At 40.6% G+C, this 8972-nt stretch overlaps 1 pseudogene; it reads right to left on the reverse strand.

Moving 5' to 3' along the window:
- Positions 1–8625: 8625 nt before the first annotated feature.
- Positions 8626–8741, reverse strand: LOC129501575 (small nucleolar RNA SNORD22; annotated as a pseudogene).
- Between the last annotated feature and the right edge of the window lie 231 nt (positions 8742–8972).

Raw genomic sequence — 8972 nt, forward strand, 5'->3', positions numbered from 1 at the left:
CTAGCGGCACGGTGGCCCCTGCTGGGAAAAGCTGGGGATGTGGCGCTGCTCGCTCGGCCCCCTGCTGGACAGCACGCAGCAGTGCGAATGAGCTGTCCACTGCCCCGAAGTTGAGTTTTGAAAAGACCCCTTCATAAATCATTCATTTACATTGTCAGCAGATACCAACAACATTTCATCATGATGATATCTGAGAAACTGAGTTCATTTGGGGTCTAAACAGAACAGTTTCTAATTTACTAAGAATGCTGTGAAATAAAGTCACATTTGAGAGACTTGATACTCCTATGTCGAGAACTAATTTTTAAAAATTAGCAAAAGGTTGATAAAGATATTTCTTGTTAACATAACCCTGTGAAAGCCCAGCCAGTCTCCCCCAAATTGGGGGACTGAGTGAAGGAAATGCAATAATGATGTGTTCACTTCATTTCAGGGGTTAAGTGGTGGGGTGTGGGTGATATAGCATTATTTCTTAAGGACTAAGAGAGTTTGTGTTGTTTTTCCTAAAGCAAAGTGAAATAAAAAAAATTTTGAGAAAATCTGTACTTCTAAATGAAAATAAGTTACTGTAGGGGTCTTGTGAGGTGTGAGAAAATAGAAATTCTAAAACAAATTTTTACAGATTTTAAAGCTACTCTTAGAAAAAAAAATTGATCCAAAATTTTTCCCAGCCTCCCTACTCTCCTGCTGTCACCAGGGCCAGCTTCCATGGCTACATGTGACCTGTGTAGCTGCCCTGGGCTGAGGCTTGGGCTGCTTAAGTTCTCAATAATCTGGACAGGGGACCCCACATTTCCATTTTTCACCCCCCCCCCCCAGGTCATGTAGCCAGCCCTGGCTATTGTAAACTAGAGAAATCACAGCACCTCCACAGCGGTGCTGGGCTCTTGGCCTCACTCTTCTTCTTCCTTTTCCCCAGTGGCAGGGGGGTACCCCAGGTAGGGTGGTGGTTGTGTTCCTTTTAAATGGTCTCTAGTCGTTTCCTTTTCCTTTTCTGAGAACTTTCAAAGTGCTGAAAGGACAGGGAAGCTGTATTCAACACAAGGACTCATTTCCTCAGCAGCTACCACCTAGGGAGCACCTACTGTGTGTCTGGAACTGTGCTGAGGCTGGGATGAGGAAACAGGTGCATGAATTGATCATGACAGTGCAGTCCGGTCGTTGCTGTGGTGATGGCTCAAAGGGCCGAAGGCCAGAAAGGAAGGTGCCACGAAGCCTCAACGGGAAGATGATTTTTCCTGGGTGGAAGGCAGGTGGCAGGCATTTAAACAGAGGAAGTGGGCGCGGTAAAGGCACAGTAAAGGCCAGGAAACTGGAAGGGTACTATAAAGGAGGTGGGGTAATAAATGAGCAGAGGGAGAGAGGTCACAGGGAGCTGGGTGTGGCCCCCCTAGGAGCCTGAAATTCAACAACGTTTTAAGGGAGGGATTTGAGTGATCATCTTGGCAGTTCAGCAGGAGGAGGGTACTGTGGTGTGGGAGACAGGCTGGGGGTGGGGGGGAGAACGCAGGAAAGTCACTGGCAAAATCCTTCAGCTCACAAACTCATCTCTTTTGCTTTAAAAAACATTAAATTGAGTTGTATTTTCTGTGTTTAAAGAACTTGAGCCTTACCGCCACATTCTTTTCTCCAACCCAGACCAGTAATTGTTCAAAGTCACCAAGTCACAGCATCTTAATTTGGTGGTAAAATTCTCACAACACCTCTATAGCAAACAGTTTGTAAAGCACAGAAAACAGTCTGTGGCCAAACATTTTATGTTGGAGGGAGTTAAATAATAAACTAAGTTAAAAAGAAGGTATGCTATGAGGACCAGAGGAATAAAAATGATCTCTCTCTTTAACATGGCTCTTTATCTGGTTTACTGTAAGAGGCGTGATCTGTTTTCTGCTTACAGGCGTCCACACTCTTAACTTTCTGGCTCAGTGCTCAGTTGTGCTTGGCAACCGGTGCTACTAGAGGAAGAAGGTGAGTATATGATCACAGAGAAGATAAAGAGAAGATTCAGAAATTATTTCCTTACACATATTTAAAGCATGGAAAAATGCAGCTATTTCACCAAACACACAAGAACTCAATTTCTCCTTGCAAAATACTCCCTCAGAGCCCAAAGCAATTATGAAGGACCCCGAGGTTCCAAAGAACAGCTTGAAAAAATCCAGCCCCAGCAAAGTGCAGGTCTTTGCTGTGGTGGGGAGACAGGGACAGGACAGGACTGGGATGGTGCTCGGCTCTGGGAAGTTTGGTTCTTCCTACCGTACAGCACAGCGTGCTCACAGCTCTATGCTGGCCACCCACTTCCTTTCCCCAGTGTCTGGAGCTAGAGTTGAGGACAGAAGGCAGTTACAAATCTCAATGTTATTCAGTGTCTGCTTAGTTAATGGTCAGGATGGATTGATGTTTTTAAGAATCTTTTTTTTTTTTTTTCTGCAGCCCAAGTTCTTTCTGTTAAAGACCCCTGGGAACTTGTGTCTATTTCTCATCTTTACCAAGCTTCACGAAGCTTTCTTTCCCCACTTCTCATACAGAAACCCTCTGTGAGCTTCTTTCCCTGGAGACTCCTGCCCATCCTCACACATCAATCTGATCCAAGCAGGAGTATTCTGCTCTCAGTGGTGCTGTAAGAGCTCTGGAGCACAGGCTTCTGGCTTCTTGGTTCTTAGTGTCAAATGCAGCCGAGCAGAGCCTAGCACTTTGCTAGAGACTGAGACATCACCACTGCCTTCAATCCAAATGTACTTGGTTACAGGGAATCATGGATTACTGTGATTTATTTTGTTCTCCAACTGCAAAAGTTCTCCCAGGCTCTGGTGAAGTTCTTTATTCTAGCTGTCAGTACTTATGCTATTAAGAATTTTTACACACACACACAGATTTATTTATACAAGTGTATATGCACCTTTGATTATACTAAGGTATGTAAATAATTAAATGCCAGTTTTGAAATGTCAACATGCTGCCGTGAAGATTAGTTTGTTTTTTCCTTGTTGATGAAGCTGAAGAATACCTAGAATTCTCTTCATCCTTGTTCTTAGTGCCTGCAAGAAAGGCATTTAAAATATAATCATTGCTACCTAAAAGTGTAATAATACCAGTAAGGAAATACAGGGATCATATCCATAGAAAGAACCAGGCATCACTTGGCCCAGGAAAGAAAGGATCTATAGCATTGTGTAATGGAGTTCATGGTCTCAGCAAGGACCTTTATAAAAAGTCTTACTACCACTTAATCAAGAAGCGCTGAGCATCTACTTCATATCCTGCCCTGTGCTGGGCTTAGGGGAATCTAAGGAAGGTATGGTACTTGCCTGCAAGGAATGTACATACGTTTTAGTGAGAAGATACATGGTAGCAATGAATATGGAGTGTGACCATTCTCTGCATCACCATATCCCATGTTCACATTACACGCTGACTTAATTACTGAATTTGCCAATAAAGACAGACTAGGGCCACATAGAATGAAGTTACTGGTCTTGTGATTATACCTCCGATCCCCTTCCTGCATTACTAATCTCTCCCCTTGCTTTCAGTCCTTCCCATCATCATGCAAACAGGCCCTTGACTTGGTCCCAGGCCTTTTGCCTATTCTTCTAAGTCATCCAGTCATCATCTGGCTGCTAATAGCTCTAGGATTTCTATCTCACTCTCTGCCTTTTTGAAGGACATCTAGATTTTCAGTCAACTGGCACCATAACACTGCTTTGTGAGATTCTTGCAGGCACTTCGAACTTACCTTCTGAATTTCCCCCACATCAAATCTCCATAAATGATATAGGTCCAACCACCTGCTTCTCAGATCAGACACAAGCAGTCATTCATAATTCTTTACTCCTCACATAAAATCATCAGCAAACCCTTTTATGTCTATTTCCAAATATATCTTAAATCCATCTACTTCTCTCCATTCCAGTTCAAGTTACAATCTTTCACCTGATCTATTACATTCATTTCTTTTTTTCTTAACTTTTTATTTATTTATTCATCTAAGCAATCTCTAACCCAACATGGGGCTCAAACTTACAACCCTGAGATCAAGAGTTGCATGCTCTTCCAACTGAGCCAGCCAGGCGCCCCTACCCCCCACATTCATTTTTTTCCCCACATTCATTTCTTAACTTCTACTTCCACTCTTGCTGTTCTTCAGTCTACTCTCCACATAGTAGCCAGAGTGATCTTAAAAAGTTGAGTTCATATACATCAGTACCTTCCTTAAAGATCTTTAATGGCTTCCCAATACAATTCTAAGATCCTTCACATGGCTTACCAAGCACCCCGGCACCTCTCCAGTTTCACTTCATGCCCTTTCTATCCTTATTCACTATGCTCCAGACAAACCATTCTAAGTCCAGTATCTCCAGTGTGCCAAGTTCTTCCTCTTGCTTCTGGAATCACATACTGGTTCCTTGGGCTAGCATGCTCTTGACTCTAGCTCTTCCTAGTGGCTGACGCCTTCACCTCCTTAGGTCCCAGCTTGTTACCTCCTCAGAAAGGTCTTTTCTGATTATCCATCAAAACACCCACCCATCCCCAACACACACACACACACATTTTGTATCACAACATCCTATTTTTGTTCCTAACAGCATTGTTTATTCTATCTCACCCACTCCATGATGTCAAGAAATGGATTTTTCTTATCACATATTCACCAGCATCTAGCACAGTGCTTACATTCTAAGAGGAATCAGTAAATATTTCTTAAATGAATGAGAGAAATGAAAGACCCATGTGAATTTGGGTGGCCAGGAAAGATTTCATGGTGGTTGTGATACATGAGGTGGTTCCTATAATAAAGCTGGGGGTGGAGGACCCAAATAACACAAATGATGGAACGGACGTAGGGAAGAACAGGGGAAGATGATCAGACCAGTTGACACTAAAGGAACAGCTGCACTAAAATAGTCTTTTGAGTAATAGAATGAAATTGAAAAGAAAGAGAAGGAAGGATGGCCCCAAAAGCCAAGAAATCTCATCTTGATGTGGGAAGCTGTAGAAACCACTCTTTGGTGTAATTGGGGAAATTACATGATAAGATAATTACTGTATAAAATGGGTTTGACAGGGGCATGCAGAATGGATTGAAGCAAGGGACAGCCCAAAAGCTGGGAAAGCTGACTGGTGGCATGCACAAGTCCTCCAGTGGAGGAGGACAAGGAGGTGAGGCTGCTGGCAAAGGAGAGTGAAAGGTGGAGCCAAGAGAGCTGTGAGGGAAGAACTCCCAAGATTTCATCAGATACTGGGGGGAAAAAAGAGGGAGGAGTCAAGATGCCAAGATTTTGAGACAAAGAAACTGAAAGAAAGAATCATGCACAGTGTTGGAAAGGACAAACCCTCTGTTCTGCAGTAGTGCCGGCAGGTGGGACATCCAGTAACAGGAGGCCATGCTATTGAATGTCATTGGTTCCAATATGTAGAACCACAATGAATCAAGCTTCTTTTAGCTTTTTGTCCATCCCAATTTCACCCTTATGAGTAAATACAAAACAAGGACAGTCCTTAGTTCATATGCCAGCCTTTCAGATATTGGAAAACAGCTATTAGGTCCCTCCTAATTTTCTTCTTTCCTGGCTAGTCCCCTTCCTAGCCCATCAAACAATACCCATGAGGTCCAAGTTTTGAGTTCCCTAACAGCTCCCATAGTTCTATTCTTTTTTTTTTTTTTTTTTTTACAGTTTATAACCTTCTTGAATGTACACTGCTAAGAACTAAAGACAGTATTTGGTGCCCTCGTACTGTCTGATCAACACAGAGCACAGTGAGACGATTGCCTCCTTTTATCTAAACACAGTTCTTCTAAAAGGACAAAGTTTACCTCCGTGCCTCCCAACCCTCCCCCTCCCCCGCTGCCCTTACTATGGGATTACTTTGGAATTTTAGGACATGAAAACCCCAAGATCTTTTGCATGTAAAACAAGTCATTACTCCTAATTCCATATATTTTTTGCTTATTTTTTTATCTTGAATCCAGAATTTTACAGTTAATTCCTCTTTAATTTCAATGCTAATTTTGACCTATCATTCCAGAATCCTAAAGTCCTTAAAAACCTGTTCTAACATCCTTTGCATTGGTTCTGATTTTTGTATCAAGTATGTTAAGACTTTCATCCAAGTGATGAAAGGTCCCAGAATAAGATGCTGAAGTTCACAACTATAGCTACATTTTTAAAATCCATTTGTTTTTATTGTGGTAAAAAATTAAAAAAAATACATAACAAAATTTACCACTTTACTAAGTGTATAGTTCTGCAGTATTAAGTACATCATTTTCATGCAGCCATCACCACCATCCATCTCCAGGACTCTTTTCATCTTGCAAAACTGAAACTCAATACCCAATAAACAATAATTTCCCATTTTCCCCTTCATCCAGCCCTGGCAACCACCATTCTATTCTCTGTCTCTATGATTTTGACTACTCTAAGTACCTCATATAGGTGGAAACATATGGTATTTGCCTTTTATGACTGGCTCATTTCATTTAGCATAATGTCCTCAAGGTTCATCCACATGGTAGCATGTGTCAGAGTTTCCTTCCTCTTTCAGGCTATATAATACTCCACTACATGTATTTAGCACATTTTGTTGATCCATTCCTTTGTCTATGGACACTTAGGTTACTTCTATCTTTTGCTATGGTGAATCATGTACACATGTGTGTACAAATATCTGTTTGAGTCCCTGCCTTTACTTCTTTTCTCTTTAACTATTTTTCCCCTAAACTCATTTCAACTTCTTTTCAAATCTTTTTACTTCTTTAACTACGGAGGTGAAATTGCTGGATCATATGGCAATTCAAAGCTTAAATTTTTGAGGAACTGCCAATACAGTATCCCACAGTGGCTATATACCATTTTACATTCCCAACAGGAATGTGCAAGGGTTCTACTTTTTCTACATCCTTATCAATATTTGTTATTTTCTGGGTTTTTAATTTTTATTTTTTAGATTCTATTTATTCATGAGAGACACAGAGTGGCAGAGACATAAGCAGAGGGAGCAGCAGGCTTCTTATTGGGAGTCTGATGCGGGACTCAATCCTGGGACCCTGGGATCATGACTTGAGCCAAAGGCAGGTGTTCAACCACTGAGCCACCCAGGTGTCCCTTAATTTTTCTTTCTTTCTTTTTTTTTTTTTAAAGATTTTATTTACTTATTCATGGCAGACACAGAGGGAGAGGCAGAGACACAAGGCAGAGGGAGAAGCAGGTTCCATGCAGGGAGCCTGACATGGGACTCGATCCTGGGCCTCCAGGATCACACCCTGGTCTGAAGGCAGCACTAAACTGTTGAGCCGGGCTGTCCCTTAATTTTTATTTCTTAAAAGATTTTAAGTAATTTCTATATCCAACATGGGGCTCAAACTTAAAACTCTGAGATCAAGGGTTGCACACTCTACTGATTGAGCCAGCCAGGTGCCCCTGGGTTTTTTTAAATAATAGCCATCCTAATGAGTGTGAAGTGGTATCTCATTGTAGTTTTGATTTGCATTTCGTGATGACTAGTGATGTTAATCATCTTTTCATGTGCTAAGGGACTATTTATATATCTTTAGAGAAATGTCTATTTAAGTCCTTTGCCCATTTTTGAATTTTGTGTGTGTGCATGTGTTTGTGCATTGAATGGTAGGAGCTCTTTATATATTCTAGAAGTAATCCTTTATCAGAAATATGATTTATAAAAATTTTCTTTCATTCCATGGACTGCCTTTTTACTCTATTGGTAGTGTCCTTTGATATATAAATGTTTTAAAATTTTAATGAAGTTTAACTTGTCTATTTTTTCTTTTCTTGCCTGTGCTTTTGGTGCTGTATCCAAGAAATCACTGCCAAATCCAATGTCATGAAGGTTTTCTTCTAAGAGTTTTAGTTAGAGCTAACCTTAGACTGACATCAATTCAGTAATTTATTAATTTTTAAATGTACTTTTGCAATCACTTATAAGTCTATTACCACCCAGCTCACATTTTACATCTACTTATTAAGTAACTGATTCTTTTATTTTTTTAGTCAGAAGATACAAAACTAGGAACTATGGATACAGCAGCAAAATAGGCATGATTGTATCCTGTCCTCATCAAGTTCATAGTCTGCTAAAAAAGTCAGACATTGAACAAGTGATTACAAACACAGGTATGGCATGACTGAGGAAAAGGAAGTTGCCAACATGAAGACTAAAAAACATTACCTGGAAAGATTTTTATCAAATCTCTTGGGAATATTTGATTTATTGGTCTGTTAACCAAACAGAAAAGAGATAGTTTCACTAACTATGATTCCTAATGCTGATTACTGCTTTCTTTCCTAAGTGCTCACAGACTTTTACTTATTTAAGAGTCCACTCTAGATGCTACTGGGGACAAAGAGCCCTTGGTCTTCAGACTCTGGAGTCTCTCATTTTATGGATTTTGAAACACTAGGACCACATTTGCCTTTGTATTTTGGTTCTCTGAAACTAAAAATCCAAAAGTATCTTAACTTTTCCTAGACTGTTCTCTGAAGTAACATCTAGAACTTCTTTTGCTATTTCACAGCATTATGCATCTGTATATGAAGATCTGAACTCATTTCTTTTTACTTTACCAAATGATTTATTCCCTTTTCTCATATTTGGAAATCCCTTATGATCCCTCAGACAGTTCCTTCTAGAGCAAGCTTCCTCCTTTCCCCAGCCAGCCCCAGTGGTTCACTGCTCTGGGACTAAGACAGAAGGTAAGACATGTGACTGTTTCTTCACTGGGAAGGATCTGAACTCATTAAAAACAACCTGGCACTACGTAGTCACCTACGTTTTCATCTATCCCAACAATGTTTGGCCTTTTTTGGCTTGAAGATTGGTTCCATTCCTAGGAAAGACTTATTAGGGAGGAGAGAAGGATCTGGAGTTAAATGGTTTCTTTTGTTGTTCCTCTATTAAATCCTTTTCCCCAGATACTGAGCCTATTTTTTACTTCTTATTTTCTCAGAATGTAG

This window comes from Nyctereutes procyonoides, unplaced genomic scaffold (assembly GCF_905146905.1).
Source record: "Nyctereutes procyonoides isolate TBG_1078 unplaced genomic scaffold, NYPRO_anot_genome, whole genome shotgun sequence".
NCBI classification, from domain to species: domain Eukaryota; kingdom Metazoa; phylum Chordata; class Mammalia; order Carnivora; family Canidae; genus Nyctereutes; species Nyctereutes procyonoides.